The 22248-nt window shown below is 48.3% G+C and overlaps 1 long non-coding RNA gene across 1 annotated transcript; it reads right to left on the bottom strand.

Moving 5' to 3' along the window:
• Positions 1-19429: 19429 nt before the first annotated feature.
• LOC124683793 lies at positions 19430-19778 on the bottom strand. The gene is made up of 3 exons (XR_006996818.1): positions 19686-19778; positions 19539-19607; positions 19430-19462 (listed from the first exon to the last, which is right to left on the bottom strand). It is a non-coding gene; the product is annotated as an uncharacterized LOC124683793 (long non-coding RNA).
• Positions 19779-22248: the final 2470 nt, after the last annotated feature.

Raw genomic sequence — 22248 nt, 5'->3', positions numbered from 1 at the left:
GAAACTTCCACGAGGCCGGCCGTCGGCTATGGTGGTACGGCCGGACTCCGCGAGCGTCATGGACTACATCACGGCCGGCGATATCCCCCGCCCGCGCTACCCTCGCTCGAGCCACGAGCGCCGCCCCGACGACAGCCGACGACAAGCAGCGACGACGACGCCGGCAACTTAGAAGGCGACGACTACCAGTACAATGGCGGCGGCTATGAAGACTACGAGTATGCATATTATACGCCTAGGCAGGAGTATGACTAAATCACTCCAAATTTCATGTATGCATGAGTATGACTTAGTCACTCCAAATTTCCTATATGCAGGAGTATGACTTAGTCACTCCAAATTTTATGTATGCAGGATTATGACTTAGTCACTCCAAATTTCATGTATCATCAGTGCTATCTCGAGTCAATTGAATCATTCGAAAATGGACACCAAACACATGATTCATTCAACAAAGTTTGGTACAATTAATAAATTATTACACATCATTTCTTCCCTTGTGTCCCCGCTTGCTTACGATTGTGCCGTATCCATGGAGCATCCTCATCATTTAACTTAATGCTTGGGTCGGTGTTCACTTTGAAGGGCGGAATTTCAGCAAACATATTATAATCTTCTCGACATGTCCGTCTTGTCCTCCACTCCCACGATGTTTCTTTTCCCCGAAAGAACAATGTGGCGCTTTGGATCATCGCATGATGTACTCGATCGTTTTCTTATCTTTCCGTTTCCTCGGTTTGCTACTCATGTCCTTCACATAGAAAACCCGAGCGACATCTTTCGCTAGGACGAATGGTTCGTCAAGATAACCAAGATTGTTGAAATCCACCATTGTCATTCCGTATTGCCTGGTCCACCTTTACCCCACCTCCTGTTAGCTTGAACCATTTGCACCGGAACAAAGGGACCCTAAAGGAGGGTCCATAGTCAAGTTCCCATATCTCCTCTATGTAACCATAATATGTGACCTTTTGCCCATTCTCGGTTGCTGCATCAAAGCGGACACCACTATTTTGGTTGGTGCTCTTTTTATCTTGGGCGATCGTGTAAAATGTATTCCCATTTATCTCGTACCCTTGGAAAGTCGTTATAGTCGAAGATGGTGTCTTGGCCAACATGTACAAGCTGATCTACAACCTTATTGTCACTCATTAAATGTTTTCTCAACCAACTCGCCGAAAGTCTCCATGTGGGCCTTCCTAATCCAGGATTCAGGCTTCCTGTGGTTGTCCGAGCGTAAAATATTCTTGTGTTTCTCAAAGTACGGAGCCACCAAGCTGGAATTGGTCGAACCGTGTGGTGTGCTTCAGTCGAGAATGGCCGTCCATACATATCATTGATTTCCTTCCGATCGTGCCTTTTCCACTTAGTCTCCCCTCGTGCCGCGATTGAGGAAGACCAATCGGCTTAAGGTCGTGAACAAAGTCAACACAAAACTCAATTACCTCCTCATTTCCATAGCCCTTGGCGATGCTTCCTTCTGGCCTAGCACGGTTACGAACATATTTCTTTAATACTCCCATGAACCTCTCGAAGGGGAACATATTGTGTAGAAATACATGACCGAGAATGGAAATCTCATCGACTAGGTGAACCAGGAGGTGCGTCATAATATTGAAGAAGGATGGCGGGAACACCAACTCGAAACTGACAAGACATTGGATCACATCGTTCCGTAACCGTGGTAGAACTTCCGGATTGATTACCTTCCGAGAGATTGCATTGAGGAATGCACATAGCTTCACAATGGCTACTCGAACATTTTCCCAGCAGGAGCCCCTCAAAGCAATCGGAAGCAATTGCGTCATAATCACGTGGCGTCGTGAGACTTCGTGTTTTGGAACTTTTTCTCCGCCATGTTTATTATTCCCTTTATATTGGACGAGAATCCCGACGGGACCTTCATACCGCTCAGGCATTCAAAAAAGATGACCTTCTCTTCTTTGGTCGAGCGTAGCCGGCACGACCTTGAAACCGTTCCGGATGCCGGTCATCGTGGTCTTTCAAACTTTGCTGGTCCTCGCCGTGCTTCCTTTGTATCATTTGACTTCCCATACACGCCCAAGAAGCTTAGGATGTTCACGCAAATATTCTTCGTAACGTGCATCACGTCGATTGCGGAGCGGACTTCTAGGACTTTCCAATATTCTAGCTCCCGTAATATAGATTTCTTCTTCCACATGGCTACGTGCCCGTCAGCTCCCTTCGGAACCGATTGTCCGCCAGGACCCTTTCCAAAGATGACTTTCAAACCCTTGACCATATCAAATACCTCAGCACCAGTGTGTTCCGCAGCTTCGGCCGGTGATCTGCCTTGCCGTTGTAATGCTTGCCTTTCTTTCTTCATCGGATGACCTTTCGGAAGAAATCGACGATGCCCAAGGTACACGTTCTTCTTACAATTTGGCAAATGTACACTTTCGGCCTCATGTAAGCAGTGCGTGCATGCATTGTATCCCTTATTTGACAGTCCCGAAAGGTTACTAAGAGCAGGCCAATCGTTGATGGTTACGAAAAGCAACGCTCGTAGGTCAAATTCCTCTTCTTTGTGCTCATCCCACACACGGACACCAGGTCTGCCCCACAGCTGTAAAAGTTCATCAACTAATGGCCTTAGGTACACATCGATGTCGTTGCCGGGTTGCTTCGGACCTTGGATGAGCACTCGGCATCATAATGAACTTCCGCTTCATGCACAACCAAGGAGGAAGGTTGTAGATGCATAGAGTCACGGGCCGAGTACTATGGCTGGAGCTCGCTCGCCAAAAGGATTCATGCCATCCGTACTTAGACCAAATCTTATGTTCCTTGCGTCAGCCTGCAAAATCTTTGAACTCTCCGTCGATCTTTCTCCATTGCGTTCCATCTCGCGGGGTGTCTCAACTCCCCGTCCGACTTACGGTCCTCTTTGTGCCATCGCAACAACTTGGCATGCTCTTTGTTCCTGAACGGACGTTTCAACCGTGGTATTATAGGAGCATACCACATCACCTTGGCGGGAACCCTCTTCCCGGGTTTCGGCCCTCAACATCGTCACCAGTGGTCATCGCCTCCGATCTTATAACGCAATGCGATGCATACCGGGCATTCATTCAAATTCTCGTATTCACTCGCGGTAGAGGATGCGGTCGTTGATGCATGCATGTATCTTCGTAACCTCTAAACCTAGAGGGCGGACAACCTTCTTTGCTTCGTACGTAGTGGCGGGCAACTCGTTATTCTTTGGAAACATATTCTTCAACATTTTCAGCAAGTTTTCAAATGCCGAGTCAGCTACACCTGCCTGTGCCTTCCATCTCAAGCAAATCCAGTAGTGCAGCCCAGCTTTTTCAGACCATCATCGCATCCGGGTACAGCGCCTTCCCGTGATCCTCTAACATGCGATCCAAATTCTCCCTCTCTTTTTCAGTTTCGCAGCGTCTCCGTGCATCAGCAATGGTCCGACCAAGATCATCAACGGGATCATCACGTGCCTCTTCTTCACCTTCCCCTTCACCTTCCCCTTCACCTTCAAGCATCCTCCATGAAAGTATCACCGAAATGAGAAAGATAGCTTTCATCATTGAAATCATCCCCTTCTTCATCTTCTTCCATTATAACCCCTCTTTCTCCATGCTTGGTCCAACAATTATAGCTTGGCATGAAACCGTGCCGAAGCAGGTGCATGTGAACATCTCTTGAGGAAGAGTAACCCTTCCGATTCTTACACTTAACACATGGACAGATAACAAAACCCCCTGCTTGTTCGCATTAGCCACTACGAGGAAATCTTTCAAACCCGTACTCGAACTCGCCGGAGAGTCGGTTACCGTACATCCATTGCCGATTCATCTGCATTATTATAATATAAAATATATAATTAACCATCATGCATTTGTTAAACTAACTAGCTACAAACAATATAAATTAAACAATGAACTACACACACATGCATATTTTATCAATGACACATCAAAGGTTCAAGTTGCTAACCGCGATCGAGGAGGAAAAATAAATGAGAAAGCTCAAGTGTGACTCCAACACTTCATATCATGTTTGTTTCATGCTCTTGGGGCATTTCATCAAACACCTTATGTGCATAAGAGGAACCAAAAGCAAACCTAACACTCACTTGTGAAGTTTGTGAAGAGAATGGCTCCAAATGGCTAAGTGTTGGCTACTGGATGGGTATATATAGGGGAGGGGCTTTAGTCCCGGTTGGCCTGGCCAACCGCGACTAAAGGCCTTCGGGCACCTTTAGTCGCGGTTGGGCTGGCCAACCGCGACTAAAGCCCCCACGTGCACCAGCTGGCCACCGTGCGCCCTGGGCCCAGGCCTTTGGTCGCGGTTCGCCACACGAACCGCGACTAAAGACCCCATTAGTCGCGGTTCCTTTACCTTCGCGACTTATGGGGCTTCCCGGAAGCCTGTTTTTCCACCAGTGAGGTTTGATATTTGTGTCTTCCTAGATCCACACTTTTGTCATTTCACGATTGCGCTACTCAGCATGTGTTGTTTGTCGGTATCCAAGATATTACAGGTTTCATTAGTACTTTTTGATGATAGTGGTCAATAAGTTATTCATGTATTGGTTATTTCTACAATCAATGTTTTTTTTTGCATATACCCCATGGAGGAGGTAACTTTTAGTTGTATGACGTTAGTATAGGCTGCAACATGTTACTGTCGGAAAGACGTATTATGGAGGGCGTCACTAGGAAAGTGAAAGGTTAAACCGAGAAAAGCTTGTGTATTGTCAAAATAACTTTATCTACATAGATGGATGTTTCGTTCTGATATTACATTTTGTATTCATATTTAGTATTTTCTTAATGTTTTACCTCTACTTATGTGGATTTAATAATCAAATTGATTATATTATCAAAATTTAGTATTTTCCTTTTAGTAGCGCACTGTGTTTATTTAGTTTGTCACGTGTTAGTAGTGGAAGGAACAAAATAAAATGGGTGTTTTATGTAGGTGGATGTTGGACCAACATTAAAATCTGTTGTTCATGTTGCGATGGGAAGCTAGATGTTTTTTTTTTTGGATGATTTGCGTTTGTTTTTAGATGTCAGTTGTCACCAAGGATGTTAGAAAAAACCGAGAGATGCTTCTTCCTTGTCATTTTATTTTCCTAGACAAAGTAACTATTGGGAGAGAGAATAGAGATTCCTATATTTAAATTGCACCAATATGACGTATTTAGATTGCATAGCTCATTCTAGCGATAGCATCAGTGAGCAAAATGCTCACGCAATCTTGAGAGGGGAAATGATTGGGATATTGTGTGTGATATAAAAATAAGATGAAGTATCATTGAGTGAATATACAGACGTGCGTTGCACGTGCACGCTTACTAGTATTCTGAAACGTTGGTTATGACTCATTTTTAGACACAAACAAAAATATTTACAAAAAAGTTACTCTCGAAGGTAGGCTCCTACAATGTTTTTGGTACTACTGCAACCCTATTTCTGAAGGATCAAACCAACATGCAAGGATACATGTGTATTTTACCGAGGTTTGGGGCTCTTCAGTTGAGATAAACCTTAATCCGGCCTTCAGACATTATTGATATATATGAAGAGACAAGTACAAGGTCACAACGGGGATCTCCGCAAGTTATGAAGGGGACACGAGGAGATGATCTAGCTATGTTTAAGGGTTGAATGGTGGATTGCAGTGATGGTTAGGCATGTTACGTGGCGATGTCTTGATTCTTTGGCCCCTTCTTCCATTGTGATCTTCTTTTTTATATGGGTTATTTAGATATATGCCACTCCAATTCATGCATATTCGAAAAATGCCACTCCAATTCTCAAACTTCGAAATATGCCACTCCAATTCGTCTATACGTTGAAAAATGCCATTATAGTCATTTGGCCTCATTTTTGGTAGAAAAACGGTCAATGTATTTTCTCCCGGACGAAACTGCCCCTGTTCGTCGCCATAGGTCTTAGCTTTGAGAGCCTTTCTTCCCACAGCGGTTCAGCAACAAAATTATAGCAACGGAGCTTCATGTACTGTTGCATTATATACCAAGTAAATTCAAGCTTATTTCTACCAGATTTACAAACCGAATTAAGTGGAAGAATTTGGCATGACCTTGTCGCAAATACAACCAATTTACAGCAGATTACAAGTGACAATATTTTGCATTATAGTAGATGAAACAAAATGATCTTAAAACTGCATATTACTTAATCAAAAGGTGCAAATGGTCTCAAATTGAGCATCAGACACACACAAACACATGATCCAGTTTAAACATCACACACACACACATACAATGCTCCAGATTACAAACAGGGTTCACACCAGATTACAAGGAGGTGGAGCATCAGATGGCATACACTAGTGGAGAAGAGGCCTTTGGACCCAAGCAAATGACCCACTGCTGAACCAAACCGGGTCCAATGCCCCCATTGGACCCGGTTCGTTTCTGCCCAGGACGACCCCACCCGCTGGCGCCTGTCCTGTAGCGGCCTTTGGACCCGGTTTGTCACACAAACCGGGACCAAAGGGTCCACCCGCAGGGCGCGGCAGGCCGTGTCAGCCTGGGGAACCCTTTAGTCCCGGTTTGTATGACAAACCGGGTCCAAAGGCCCCCTCTCGGCTATATAACCTTGCCCTTGCCCAAGTGTGAGCCACACTTAGCCATTTTTTCACTATCTTCACAAGAGGGTGTATTGCTCTCCTCTCTTCTTCACATGCATAAGAGGTGTTTGATGAAATGCTTAAGAGGGTTTGCCACTTGAGTTTACACAAATCAAGCCACACTTAACTTGTTTTTTCTTCTTCATCGAGGTTAACAACTTTATCCTTTTCATCTGCAATTGATAAAATGCATGTGTATATATACATCGTGATGTTCTGTAATGGTTTTGATCAGCTTAATTATATCATGCGGATGAATCGGCAATGGATGTACATTGACCGACGGTTTGACGAGTTCATCATGCGGGCCTGGATAATTTTATGGCCGTGGCGGAGGCAAACAAACATGGTGGCTTCATGTATTGTCCATGTGTGGACTGCAAGAATACCGTAAATTACGCTCGCTCGAGTCTCATTCACAGCCACCTTCTGCGATCCGGTTTCATGCCCAAGTTACTATTGTTGGACCAAGCACGGAGAAAGAGGGGTTATGATGGAAGACAATGACGAAGAGGAAGAGGATGATGACGGTTATCCCAATTTCCCCGAATACGATGATACCGCAGAAGGCAATGAAGACAATGAAGTAGAAGATCAAGAGGCACCAGATGAGCCTGCTGATGATGATCTTGGCCGGGCCATTGCTGATGCAAGGAGAGAATGTGAAACTGAAAAGGAAAGGTTGGCCTTCGACAAGATGATAGAAGATCACAACAAATTGTTATACCCAACTTGCGAAGATGGCCATAAAAAGCTAGGCAGCACACTGGAATTGTTGCAATGGAAGGCGAAGAACGGTGTCACTGACTCAGGATTTGGAAAGTTGCCGACAATAATTAAGAGGAAGCTTCCAAGGGGTAACGAATTGCCCGCCAAGACGTACGAAGCGAAGAAGATTGTCTCGCCCTCTAGGATTAGATGTGCAAAAGATACATGCATGCATTAATGACCGCATCCTCTACCGCGGTGAGTACGAGAATTTGGATGCATGTCCGGTGTGCACCGCATTGCGGTATAAGATCGGACGAGATGACCCTGGTGATGTTGAGGGCGAGCGCCCCGAGAAGAGGGTTCCCGCCAAGGTTATGTGGTATGCTCCTATAATACCACGGCTGAAACGCTTGTTCAGGAATAAAGAGCACGCTAGGTTGTTGCGATGGCACAAAGAAGACCGTAAGAAAGACGTGATGTTGAGGCACCTCGCTGATGGATCCCAATGGAGAAAAATCGATAGAGAGTTCCCAAACTTTGCACAGATGCAAGGAACTTAAGGTTTGGTCTAAGTACGGATGGCATGAATCCTTTTGGAGAGCAGTAGCTGCAGCCATAGCACCTGGCCCGTGACTCTTTGTATATATAACCTTCCTCCTTGGTTGTGCATGAAGCGGAAGTTCATTATGATGCCAGTGCTCATACAAGGCCCGAAGCAACCCGGGAACGACATTGATGTGTACCGAAGCCATTAGTCGAAGAACTTCTACAGCCTGTGGTCCCTAGCAGGTGTACGTGTGTGGGACGAGCACAAGCGGGAGGAATTTGACCTAAGAGCGATGCTTTTCGTAACCATCAATGACTGGCCTGCTCTTGGTAACATTTCGAGACAGTCAAACAAGGGATACAATGCATGCACACACTGTTTACATGAGCTCGAAGGTGATTATTTGGAAAAAGGTCGAAGGTCGTGTACCGGGGCATCGTCGATTTCTTAGGATTACCCATCCCGTAAGAAAGAAAGGAAAGCATTACGACGGTGAGGCTGATCACCGGAGGAAGCCTCCCCATCGTGATGGTGTTGATATATTTGGTATGGTCAAGGATCTAGATGTAATATTTGGAAAGGGTCCCGGCGGACGGTCTCGTTCCGAATGACGCCGCCGGACACGCGCCCATGTGGAAGAAGAAATCTATTTTTTGGGAGCTAGAATATTGGAAAGTCTTAGAAGTCCGCTCTTCAATCGATGTGATGCACGTGACGAAGAATCTTTGCGTGAACCTCGCTAGGCTTTCCGGGCGTGTACGGGAAGACAAAAGATACACCGAAGCACGGGAGGACCAAGCAACGTTGGAAAGACCCCAAAAATCTGCATGAGAGAGTTAAAGGACGTCATTTATCCAGCTACGCTCTTACAAAAGCAGAGAAGGAGATATTTTTTGAATGTCTTAGCGAGTATCAAGGTCCCGTCCGGCTTCTCCTCCAATATAAAGGGAATAATAAATATGGAGAAGAAAACATTCCGAACCTCGAAGTCTCATGACTCGTCACGTGATAATGACACAGCTTGCTTCCGATTGCATTGAGGGGGCTTCTATCGGAAAATGTTCGACTGCCCATTGTGAAGCTATGTGCATTCCTCAATGCAATTTCTCATAAGGTAATAAACCCAGAAATTCTACCGAGGTTGCATAATGATGTGGTCCAATGTCTCGTTAGTTTTGAGCTGGTGTTCCCACCATCCTTCTTCAATATTATGACACGTCTCCTCGTTCACCTGGTCGATGAGATTTCCATTCTCGGTCCCGTGTTTCTACACAATATGTTCCCCTTCGAGAGGTTCATGGGAGTCTTGAAGAAATATGTTCATAACCGTGCTAGGCCGAAGGAAGCATCTCCAAGGGCTATGGAACAGAGGAGGTCATTGAATTCTCGTGTTGACTTTATTCCCGACCTTAAGCCGATTGGTGTTCCTGAATCGCGGCATGAAGGGAGACTAAGTGGAAAAGGCACGCTAGGAAGGAAATCAATGATATGTAGGGATGGGATTTCTTTGACTCAAGCACACTACGCGTTCTACAAAGTTCCACCATGGTGGCTCCGTATATCGGTGACCACAAGAACTTTCTACGCTCCCGTAACCCGGGCGGCCGAACGATTGGATTAGACGTGAACACATGTCGACTTTCGGCGGTTGGTTGCAAAAACATCTCCTGAATAACGAAGATATTGAAGATCAGCTGTACTTGCTGGCCCGCACACCATCTTCGATCGTAGTGACTTTCCAAGGGTACGAGATAAATGGGAATACATTTTACACGATCGCCCAAGATAAAAAGAGCACCAACCAAAACAGTGGTGTCCGCTTTGATGCAATAATGAATGAAGGCCCAAATGACACATATTATGGTTACATAGAGGATATCTCGGGAACTTGAGTATGGACCTTATTTTAAGGTCCCTTTGTTTAGGTGCAAATGGGTCAACAAAACAGGAGGCGGGGTTCAGTGTAGACAAGTTGTATGGAATGACAACAATGGATCTCAACAATCTTGGGTATAGAGACGAACCATTCGTCCTAGCCAAGGATGTGGCCCAGGTTTTCTATGTGAAGGATATGTCTAGCAAACCAAGAAAAAGGAAACATAAGGAAACAAATACATCAAACGATGAGCCAAAGCGCCACATAGTTCTTTCTGGAAAAAGAAACATCGTGGGAGTGGAGGACAAGACAGACATGTCAGAAGATTATAATAAGTTTGATGAAATTCCACCCTTCAGAGTGAACATTGATCCAAGCATCAAGTTAAATGATGAAGATGCTCCATGGTTAAGGCCGAAGAAGATTAAATGATGAAGATGCTCCATGGCACAAATGAGTATCTCAACATGGCAATCAATTTCCCATTTATTTTTGTGTAATCATTTAACTGTATGTAAGATATGAAAAGTGGAGATGTGGTTGGCTTTTTGTACCATATATATAGAGGAGATGTAGTCGTTCACGGGTTTGCAGGGGAAAATTCCGAGGCGCAGCTTCCGAAGATGCCGTAGGGCATGTGCACCAACAACATCTTCGAGAAACCGCGCCACGGGAGATTTCCCAACCCTTTCCCCAACACTATTAGAGGAGATGTAGTCGTTCGTGGGCTTGCAGGAGAAAATTCGAGGAGCAACTTCCGAAGATGCCGTAAGGCTTGTGCACCAACGACATCTTCGAGAAGTTGCGCCACGGGAGATTTCCCAACCCTTTCCCCAACACCGTTAGAGGAGATGTAGTCGTTCACGGGCTTGCAGGGAAAAGCTCCGAGGCGCAGCTTCCGAAGATGCCGTAGGGCGTGTGCACCAACAACATCTTCGAGAAGCCGCGCCACGGGAGATTTTCCAATCCATGGGAATGAATCTCTCGCTTGGCTTGTTGATCCGCTTGGCAAGCCGTATCGATGCTCCTTTTATAGGCACAAGACCGCTTCTACTCGACAGGGCGTCGTGCGCTACATGCTTTATCTCATCGAGCGAGTGCGTCCACCCATGCGTTCTTATCCTCGCCGACATCTTTAGTCCCGGTTGTACCCACCAGCCGGGACTAAAGGTTACCCACACGTCCTTATCCCACCGACAGGTTTGTTAGATGACAAAAAAGGATCTTTAGTCCCGGTTGTACCCACCAGCCGGGACTAAAGGTTACCCACACGTCTTTATCCCACCGACAGTTTTGTTAGATGACAAAAAAGGATCTTTCGTCCCGGTTGTACCCACCAGCCGGGACTAAAGGTTACCCACACGTCTTTATCCCACCGACACTTTTGTTAGATATGACAAAAAATGATCTTTACTCCCGGTTGTACCCACCAGCCGGGACTAAAGGTTACCCACACGTCCTTATCCCACCGACAGCTTTTGGCGCCACCGCGTTCCCGCCTATTTTTCTTCCCGCGCTTTCCACTCGCTTCCCGCCTCCGTCCTCCCGCCATTTTTTCACTATATATATGTTGGCTTGGCCTCCATTTACATATCACATCTAGACTCATATCTCGCAAACCTCATCACCAGGTCACATGGCTTCCATCGTATCTCTAACCCTCCGGGAGGCGGAGGCGCTTGCGCGTCGAACTACCCCTGCCCGCCGGGCTACCGCGTCCCTACCGGCTGGTTGCCGAGCTGCCGGAGGGGTACCGGTCCCTCCTGTCCCTCTAGGTGTGGCGCGCGAGATGGCCATCACGAACCACTACTACTTCGAGCTCACGCCAGAGCAGCGGAGGAATCCCCAGTGGCATCCCGACTACAGCCCGACTTGGGAGAGCTTCTTCATCAATCGGCGTGAGAGGGCGCTCGCCAGGCACGAGGACGGCGGCCCGCCTCCTTCGAACTTCAACGAGGCCGGCCGTCGGCTGTGGTGGCGCGACCGAACTCTCCAGGGCGTCATGGCCCACCGTGGCCCCCGCCTGCGCTACCCTCAGTCCCAGCCCACGCGTGCTCTCCCGCCGAGGTTTGACTACCGCGACCCCGATGCCAGCGACGATGATGACGGCGACTACGACGACTACAGTGGCGAGTACTATAGGGCCAGGCACGAGTATGACTGAATGACTCGAACAGTCGAATCTGGCCATGTATCTTAATTAATTTTCAGTTGAGCTAGGAACGAGTACTATAGGGCTAGGCACGAGTACTATCTGGCCATGTATCTTAATTAATTTTCAGTTGAGTTATGTACTTTAATTCCACATGTAATCTGGCGGGAAACTTTTCTCATCATCAGCGTCTGCCACAACGACTTTATTGAAAATACAATAATATAGATAAACAACTAGTCTAGTCGATCTACTCGTCGTCGGAGGTTGTCTCGGTCCAAATGTCGTCCCACCGAGGGTCGTTGTCGGCCCAAGTTGTATTCGGGTTATCGAGCTCGAACACGGCGACGGCCCGACGATGGCGCCGGTTGGACCTGCGTTGTGCCCGGAGGTCAGCGAAGAACGCGGCGGTGTTGTCGACGTCGTTGGGGAACCGCGCCCTCCACCGGCGCATCAACTCCTCGTCGTGCTCGGCGATTGCGATCCGGCGCTGCACCCGGCGGTGGCGGCGACGGTCCTCGTCGCCGACGAGGCACGGCGTCGGCGCGAGGAACTCCGCCTCCTCTAGCGATTCGACGTCCGGGAAGTTCATGTCGCACCGTGGCCGCCGAAATCGCCATGCGGCCGCGTCGTAGCGCGCGCCGCCAGCTCCGGGGTGTTGTACGTGCCGAGGGTGAGCCGGAAGCCACCGGCACGCATCTCGGCGTAGAACCTACCGTTCGGCCGCGCTCGGACGCCACGGAAACCGGACGAGCCGCGACGGCGCGGCGGCATCCCGGCGACGAATGAACGGAGGCGACGGCGACGTGTGGTTCCACGCGCACGCGGCGCTTTATAGCACAGCGACGCGGCAAGTTTGGCGACAGGTGGCGCGGGGAAGCGGCGGGGCGTGGCACGTGGAAGCGGCGGCGACAGGTGGCGCGGGGAAGCGGCGGGGCGGGGCACGGGGAAGCGGGATCTACACGGCGCACGGCGGTGGCGGCGGGGCGAGGCACGTGGAAGCGGCGGCGACACGTGGCACGGGGAAGGGACACGTGTGGCGGTGGCGGTGGTGGGCAGTACACGGCGGTGCCGACGGTGGCCAGTACACGGCGGTGGCGGTGGTGGGCAGTACACGGCGGTGGCCCGTACATGGCGGTGACGGCGGGGCACGGGGAAGGGACACGTGTGGCGGTGGCGGTGGTGGGCAGTGCGGTGGCTTTTTTTCATTTGAAATAAGGCGGGAATGAAAATTTTTAAAAAATTTGGCCTTTGGACCCGGTTTGTACTACAAACCGGGACTAAAGGCCTTTTTGCGCGCGCAGCGAAAACGCAGCAAAAATGGCCTTTAGTCCCGGTTTGTATTACAAACCGGGTCCAGAGGCTTTTGGACCCGGTTTGTAACACGAACCGGGTCCAAAGGGGGGGGACTATATAAGAAAACACTTCGTCTCCGCGGGAGATCAATCCCGCGGAGACGACGCAACCGACGCCGCCAGAGCTGCCCCGCCCGCGACCGCCGCCCACCGCGCCGCCGCCCACCGCTCGCCGTCGCCCGCCGCCGTCCGCGCGCGCCGTCCGCCGTCCGCCCACCGCGCCGCCGCCCACCGCCACGCCCGCGCGCCCGCGGCTGCTGTCCCGCGCGCCGTCCGCCCGCCGCGCGCGCGTCCGCCCGCCGCCGTCCGCCCGCCGCCGTCCGCCGCCGTCCGCCCGACCGCCGCCGGCCCGCCGCCGTCCGCCGTGCCGCCCGCCGCGCGCTCTCCACTCCGCCGCGGCGCCAAGGTGAGCCGGCCACCATTTTTTTTTTAAGTTTTAAGATTTTTAGATTTTTGTTTTTATATATGTTAGATTAATTAGTTTAGTACAAAAATAGTTAGTTTGATTAGTTAGATTAATATATGTTAGATTAATATATGTTAGATTAGTTAGATAAAAAATTAGTGTTAGTGTTAGATAAAAAATTAGTTAGTTTGTTAGTGTTAGTGTTAGTGAAAAAGTTAGTGTTAGATAGAAAATTAGTTAGTTTGTTAGTGTTAGTTTGTTAATTAGTGTTAGTGTTAGTGTTAGAAAATTAGTTAGTTTGTTAGTGTTAGTGTTAGTGAAAAAGTTAGTGTTAGTGTTAGTGAAAAAGTTAGTGTTAGAGTTAGTGTTAGTGAAAAATTAGTTAGTTAGTGTTAGTGTTAGTTAGTAAGTATGTAGTGCCACCGCGCCCGGCCCAAAATAAAGTATGTAGTGCCGGCGCCCCCCAAACGGTAGTGCCGGCGCCGACTAAGTAGTGAAGTTATTTTTTAATGTATGTTAACGTTGGTACATATATATATGATTTGTTTTCGTAGCTACGATGCCGCGACAGCGACAGCCGGCGGGCCGTGGTCCGACTCTCACCGAGGAGATGGAGCAGATGGGGAGGTCCGGGACCGGGCTCCGCCAGGGTGGCACTCGGGAGGTCTTAGCTTCCGGGTCGCGCACCTTGGTGCGGAATCCGGGTCCCGTCGTCGACCCGGATATTCTATGGTGGAGGTCTTATGGGCCACGGTCGTTTCGGAGGGAGCCGGCCCCGCCGGAGGAGGTAGCTCAGCGCATTGCGGCGGAGGACGAGCACGTTCGCCGTTACATGTACGCGTTAGACAACATGTATAGGACCGGATGGAGCGTTATGCGGGGATCTCATGTTAGCTATGCTCCCGTTGTTGTTCCGTGGCTTTGGGGGCACACCCCGGCGCGGCTCGAGACCCGGTCGGCGCCCTCTAGGACCCGGTCTGCGCGGTTGAGTGGTTAGTGATTGATATGTATTAGGGTTAAATAAACATGAACCCGATCTATGTATGCATGTAACTGCACTATCTGCTTTTAGCACTATATTATCGATCCTTAGTTAAGAACTACACATATGTAACTCCATTTTTTCAGTTTTCTCGCATTATCCTTAATTTGATCATATGATGGTTCCTATGTATAGCTTGCAGGTCGTTGTAGAAAGCATGGAGAGAGATGAAATTCAAGAAAATTTCATGGAGGAACTCATAGCAAACGGTACTCGGATGATCGCGACGACGACGTTATTCCAGATGATGGCGGTGACGATGTCACCGCAACTTATTTGAATGACTCCGGTGAGGGAGCGGAGAATATTGAGGAAGAAGATCCTAGTGGCGCCGGTGAGGAACAAGATCATCATAATGGCTCCCGAACTGTAGTTATCACCGAGGTATATAAACTAATTAAGCCGCTGTTGATCGACTAGATGCATTAACTAATTAAATTGTACTGACTATGAATTATTTCTTTTTTAGCCCTCCGGATCGAGCACTTCTTCCGTAAAGTCGAGGAAGCGAGGCCCGGCCAAAAGTTGGATGACGGTGTTAGGCACGACATCACCCACATCGAAAATGATGGTAAACCGATTGCTCCAGAGAAAGGTGCAAAGGCATTTATAGCTCAATGCGGAGTGCTTGTTCGGGACCACGTCCCGATCACCGTTCGAGAATGGCACAAGCCGAAGGGACTAGTGCTGTGCTCGCAGAGGAAGAAGGTCAAGGTCTTTATATCGATGATGTAGCCAAAAACAGCATTATGGACAAGCTCATGTCACATTTCAACATAGTACCCGAAGAGGGGGTGACGCCGAAAAGGCCAAGATGGAGCAGGCCCTCCGCGAGTTTGGCAAGAAGAAGATGGCCGAACTATTCAAGAGCCACAAGAAAAGATTGCGCCGCCTTATCAAGATAAAGAAGACTCCGGACAATGAGAAGGTAAAAACTCACTGGGACGAATTCGTGAAGTACAAGCACGGAGTCGAAGAATTTAAGAGAAGGTCGGAAATAAATAAGGCAAATGCTGCGTTGAAGCTATATCACCAAATTCCGGGTCCAGGTGGATACAGTGGCTAACCGTCCTAAGTGGCAGGCAGCTGAGGCGGAACCGACCAGATAAAGGGATCAGATTAGGGACACACGGTTGGATCGAACGGTGCAAGGAGTGGTTCTACGGGATTGGGGGAACGTTGGATCCGGAAACGGGGAAGTGCATCTATAAGAAAGCTCATCCGAAGGTTCCCATTGATGCCCTGGAAAAAGCACATAGGGACGTGGAGGCGGGGTTGTTCCAGCCCGAAAGAGAGAACGATGAGCTGACACGCGCCCTTGGGAACAAAGAACACGGCGGACGAACACGAGGCACGGCGAGGCTCCGTTCCGTGGAAGTATGGCTTTCCTGCGGAAAGGAAGAGATTTCCCGATAAAAGCCATGAGAGGAGGAAGGCAAGGGAAACAGACCGCCCGGCTAACTTAGAGGAGGGTATGAGCACCATGCAAGCCCAATTAAGCATGGTAACCCAAGTACTTACATCTCGGATGGCTCGGGGGCAGGCTGTAGATCCCGCACCGCTCAATGCCATCGCCCCGCCGCAATCTCAACCACACCGGAAAAGCAGCGTGGCTTCCTCTCAGCAGGTGGATAATGATGATGATGATGATGACCAGGTGGTCGAGCCTCCTCGCTACCCCCGTGGATGATCTCACCGAGAGCCGTCCTTGTGAGCTGCATGTTAAAGTTTTCAACCTATCCTTCAAGGCGGCGGTCGGCATCCTCTTACCTACAAGGTCTTACCATTGCCGTTCGGTCCAAGACGACTTTGTCTGTTGTGATGGTGGATGAAGTGATGACAGCTTATGAGGGGTTGGTGCTTGAGCACCCTGCGCAGTGAAGATGGGGAAATCAAAGAACTGGGAGAAGCCCGTAGAACCACCGTGCAATGGCGGAAGGAGAACATTGTGTTTCCAGGTGAGAAGCCAACAAGCATGCCACCTCCGCCTCCTCCGCCACCCGAGTCTCCTCCGCGTGATGATTCTCCCGTGCGCGATGATGATTCCCCTATCCATGACCCAGTCTGCTCCGCGTGAAAATACTCCTCCGCCTCCTCCTCCTCCTCGTCGGGAGACTCCGCCGCCTCCACTTAAGCAAAAGAGGAAGCTGTCCGCGGCACCTCCTACAGCTCCGAAGAGATCATCAACTCCAATGAGGGCACGGACTCCGAGTTGTTACCACATGAGCAGACCGAAGAGCAAAAGGCGTTTCTTGCAAGCTGCGCCGAAGAAGATGTTTATTCCACCGCAGACAGGTGAAGCACTTTGCCGAGACGAGAATGAAGAGACCCGAGCTGAGAGCTGATTATGACCGCTCTCTTGGACAAGTCCTCTAGAGCGAGTAAAGAAGCAAAAAAGTCGCACAGCCTTGGACAAGCAGGACATTCGAGCCGCACCCCACTTCATCGTGGAGCCATATCATGATCCGGAGACGGCATCGATGATCGAACGGGCGGCTAGAGCTCGTGGAGCATCGGTTGAGTACGAAGATTACTATCCAACGGCTCAAGTGGTAAACACGTATAGATACGGAAAAGATCTCGTCAAACCTGGCGAGCTCGCGCGTCTAGGGACTCGGATGCGAAGGTTGCATGAATGGTACCTGAAAGCCTCGTCGAAGAAGTGAAAGCTACCTCACGGTGTATCTTAGAGATGAGCATTACTTCCGGGGGAAGACGAGATAAACATTGAGATAGAAGAACTGTTTCAGCTTATTCAATCAAGACGCCCTCGACAAAGCCGTTATCGGCTTGCTACCGCTCGTAAGTGATTTATTTGTGTAATTAAGTTTGTAGCTCATTCATTTGCACTAACAATTATCCTTATTATATTCTTTGTGTACGCTATACATTTAATTATGCAGAATGAAGAAGCTGGAATACAAAAGAGGCAAGCTCCTACCGCTGGGGTTCATAGACCCAAACACAGTTCATGAAGTTACGGCTCGACGAGTACCCCAAGGACACGAGAGGACAACATCGTAATGTTTTTAGAGAAGCAAGCGAGACAAAGAGGATATATTCTTTCCCTACAACTTCAAGTGAGTGTTATATATAACATACATTATGCTTGTGCACCTTCCACTTTATTCTCGTAATCATTGAGCTATGCTTGTGCGGTTTCCACTTTATTCTCCTAATCATTGATCTTCACCTTGGAGTCGTAAACGTCATGGACTCGAAACGTAAAGAATATGCGGAATGGGCGGACATGGCTGCCATCCTCCGGAGGTAGTTTCAATCAATTTCGTATTGGCATCTTCATCTCGCTCTAATTCGAAGATATCATCAACTAATCAATTACTCATTTACTCATTATTTTTTGCCGGGCAGGGCTTGGAAACGGTTCATCAATACTGTTCCGGGTAAATGGAAACCGGAGCTTACATTTAGAGATTACCACTGTAAGTAGTACTATATATATAGCTATGTCCGTGAAACTTTATATATGATATTTACTTTCAATACGATGCTTGATTATTAGTTTGATCGAACTATTTTTTCGTAAAGTGTATGAGGCAGGAACAAGGGAATAACTTATGTGGATACTACGTCCGCACCTTCATGCGTGACATGTCCCTGTCCCAAGGGTGGGGATGCCCAAATACACCACACTCGTGTACGATAACAAATTTTCACAATTAATCTTAATTAGTACCATCTATTGTATTGAGTTCCATTCATATATTGATCTCCTTTTTTAAATATAGATGACACGCCCGCGGGACACTCTCATAACAACGGATCAAATAAAAGCAATTCAAGAGGAAATCGCGGGATTCTTTATTACCGAGGTCCTTACCCCAGTGGAGAGCACTATCGGAAGATCGTGACGGCGGAGGATGTTCGTCGAGGACGTGTTGTATTGTAAATATGCATGCATTACACGTGTACTCGTGTTGACGATGTCGTGTACTGTTGACGATGTCTATATATATTCATGACGATTTTCTGTGGTTTCTTGAATGATATATATATGCATTGCTGAAACTCGCCGCGGCAAGGGAAACAGATCGTTTCTCCGCCGCGCGAGAAACGCTGGTACAGCCCAAATCCGTGCCGCGGCAGAGAAATAGCAATTCTCCGCCGCGTGCAGAAACATAGGCCCGGTTCGTACCACGAACCGGGACCAAAGCCCTTCCGGCGCGAGCTCCCTGGTCGCACCACGTGTTGAGGCCTTTAGGCCCGGTTTATCTTTGAACCGGGACTAAAGGGTACCCCCTTTAGTCCCGCCTAGTTGGTCCCGGTTCGGGAACCGGGTCTAAAGGCCCAAATGGACCGGGCCTATTGCCCCGTTTTCCACTAGTGATATCTGCCGGAGGTGGAGCAGCATATGCATCAGAATCTCCCCCAAGCCACCAAAGCAGACTTCTCTTGGTTCCTAAAGTTGGATTGAGTACTGCATCAGTAATAGATGGTGTAACAATCTCCTTCTTGTTCTTCCCTGTAGGTTTCTTTCCAGCACCTTGAGTTTGCTTGTTGTTTCCCTTTTGTTCAGCTGATTTCTTGACCGGCGTCTTCTTCTTCACCGAGGTCTTCTTCTTAACCGGCGTCTTCTTCTTCTTGACCGGTGCCTTCTTCTTAACCGGCGTCTTCTTAACCGGCGTCTTCTTCACCGGCGTCTTATTCACCGGCGTCTTCTTCATCGGCGTCTTCTTCTTTGTTGGCGTCTTCTTCTTTGTTGGCGTCTTCTGTCTGTAAATATTTTTAGAGCATGTATGAGAAGTAACAACTTTATGTTCATATAAAAGAATTAACATTAGTATTATACCTTTTATAATTGGCTATAGGTTCATCATCTTCTACATTTACCTCCTCGGTTGCATTAGCATCTCTCTTTCTGCATGACACAAAGGTGAAATTTTTTAGAAACATTAACCCAGTACACATAAACAAAGTTAGGCAAGTAGAATTGTACCTTTTAGATGGAGTGTGATGTTGTGCTGCTTCAACATTAGTTTCCATAGAAGCATCAGGAGTGTGCTCTTGTGCTTGCTTCGAGCAATAATTTACGGAGGCAAGTTGCAAGTTTTTCGAAAGTGGCCCTTACGACCACATTTTTTGCATTTCACCACTTTCCTACCCGGGTCTTCAAGGAAACCTCTAATTCTTTGAACCCTAGGCCTCCCTGCTGGCCTTTTCTCTTGTATAGGTGGGTTAACTGGGAAGCCAAGATCGACTTGCTCCCATTGTGTCTTATCAGTCATGGTCGGCAGTGCCCCAGCATAAGCAGCTCTAAACTTTGCCACACTGTAATAATCATCAACAAAGCTCTCGATCTTGGCGCCCCTCATTGAACAAATGAATGTTAATGCATGAATACAAGGCTTTCCAGAAATTTGAAATTTCCGGCATGAGCATGTTCTCTGCTGCAGATTAACTGTGTGCCGCTGGTCATATGCTTTCACATCATATAGTGTAATTTCTGCCTCATGTTCAGTATTCCATGCAACTTTATGTGGCCCAATTGTTTTGCTAAGTGCATTGAGCATTTTAAGAACTTGAGGCAGGACTAAACCGGCCAAATGCCTACCAACATGCCTCCTCACGTTGAACTTCACCATTATTAGCTCTCTAATTCTGTCTAGTAGCTCACACAAATTGAGGCCTTTTAAATCTTTGATTTGCTTATTAAAACTTTTAGAAATGTTGTTGGTAAGATAATCAACCTTACTGTCCACACCAAAGCTTGTACTGCCAACCTCTGATGTGACACTCTCAGTTGTAGGCTGGTGTGCAGGCTGAGTTGTTGTACCTGGATTGCTTTTAGTGCCAATAACCAGTGGGTCATCAGCAGATACAACAATAATCGGAACAAAATCTACATGATTTTCAGCACAATTGGATGCACTGGATCCAGTTACATCCATCACTACCACAGTAAGTGGCACATTCAGCTCGGCTGCATACATCTCAAACATCAAAGAGGGTTGCTGCTCATATAATAGTTGGACTTCTTGACCCAAGACTTTGTCATAATACCAAACTGACACCAATTGATTGTTGCCAATGTTCAATTCTACAGCTAGCTGATGTGTTAGAGCACCAATACTGAACTTATCTATGTCTACCGTCCATACCATAGTCCTTCCTTTCACATAGCTCTTTCTACCATCAGCATTTGTGTAGAAAAATGCCTCCACAACAATTTTTAAATTAAAAGAATTGCTCCCAGTTCCACCGAACCTACCATAATCCAATGGGCACTCAAATCAATTGGAAAAGAACTAAGAAATAAACACACAGTGCATGAAAAAATACAACTTGGGCAGAATCTGCGAACACTTACTTCGATTGTGGTGGCGAGGATGACATTTTTGTTCCAGGAAGTGGCTCAGGCCTTGGTGATGCGCTGCTCATGAAGCCCTGGTCGTCGCCACCATGGAGGGGAATATGTGTGTTGTGTGGGGGATGGGGGAGAGGAGGGGGGCGACTGTGGGGATGTGCGGGGGGGACGGGGCAGAGGAGGGGGACGGCTGTGGGGATGCGCTTGGGAGCTGCAAGGCGCGCCGCGCCGAGGAGACGGAGACGTAGCGGGGGCGGCGCCCTGACGACGGCGACGAAGCGACGGCGGCGGTGCCCTTGCTACGGCGACGAAGCGACGGCGGCGGCGCCCTTGCGACGGCGACGAAGCGACGGCGGCGGCGCCCTTGCGACGGTGGCGGCGCCCTTGCGACGGCGACGTAGCGGCGGCGCCCTGCCTAGGGTTCTCGTGGAGCAGATGGTTTGATACGAAGGGATGAACTGGGAAGTGTTGGTTTAGTCATCAGTGAAACCAGGGGCAGTTTCGTCCGGGAGAAAATACGGTACACAGTTTTTCTACAAAAACGAGACCAAATGACTATAATGGCATTTTTCAACGTATAGACGAATTGGAGTGGCATATTTCGAAGTTTGAGAATTAGAGTGGCATTTTTCGAATAGGCATGAATTGGAGTGGCATATATCTAATTAACCCTTTTTATATAGGTGTGTTCTCGAGCGCTCCGGATTCTCTAACTTGCTTAAGCCATGTCAAGGAGCTACAATACCTCTAACTTGGTGTGATTTCTAACCGCTGGATCGAAAACAAACACCTCAGATTTCACGCTACAGTGCAGCTACAGGGTTATGGTCACAGTACCAGCTACAGGGTTGTTTCACTACAGTACCATCAACACAGTAACTCGCTACAGTATTCAGCAACAGTACCAAAATCCTGCCCTCCATTTACGATCCAATGGCTCATGTGCCTAGTCAGGGCACTGTACCTCTCTACCTTGGTGAAGGCAAGTCAGAGAAGCTGCGCCGGTTCTCGAGAGACCTCTCTTGGTGCACGTGGAGAGATCCATGTCCTGTACTTCAAGCCTTTTGGAAAAATTTCCTATCTTGTAGTCCCGCAGATGATATCTTGAGTGTACTACGGGTGTACCATGCACTACAGGAATCCGAGGAGACGCCGACGGCTGGCTGCCCTCGGCGTAGCCACGCCAGGCCCTCGG

Source organism: Lolium rigidum, chromosome 1 (genome assembly GCF_022539505.1).
Source record: "Lolium rigidum isolate FL_2022 chromosome 1, APGP_CSIRO_Lrig_0.1, whole genome shotgun sequence".
NCBI lineage: Eukaryota > Viridiplantae > Streptophyta > Magnoliopsida > Poales > Poaceae > Lolium > Lolium rigidum.
Note: the sequence above shows the minus strand (reverse complement) of the source record. Positions and strands in the feature narration are given on the sequence as shown.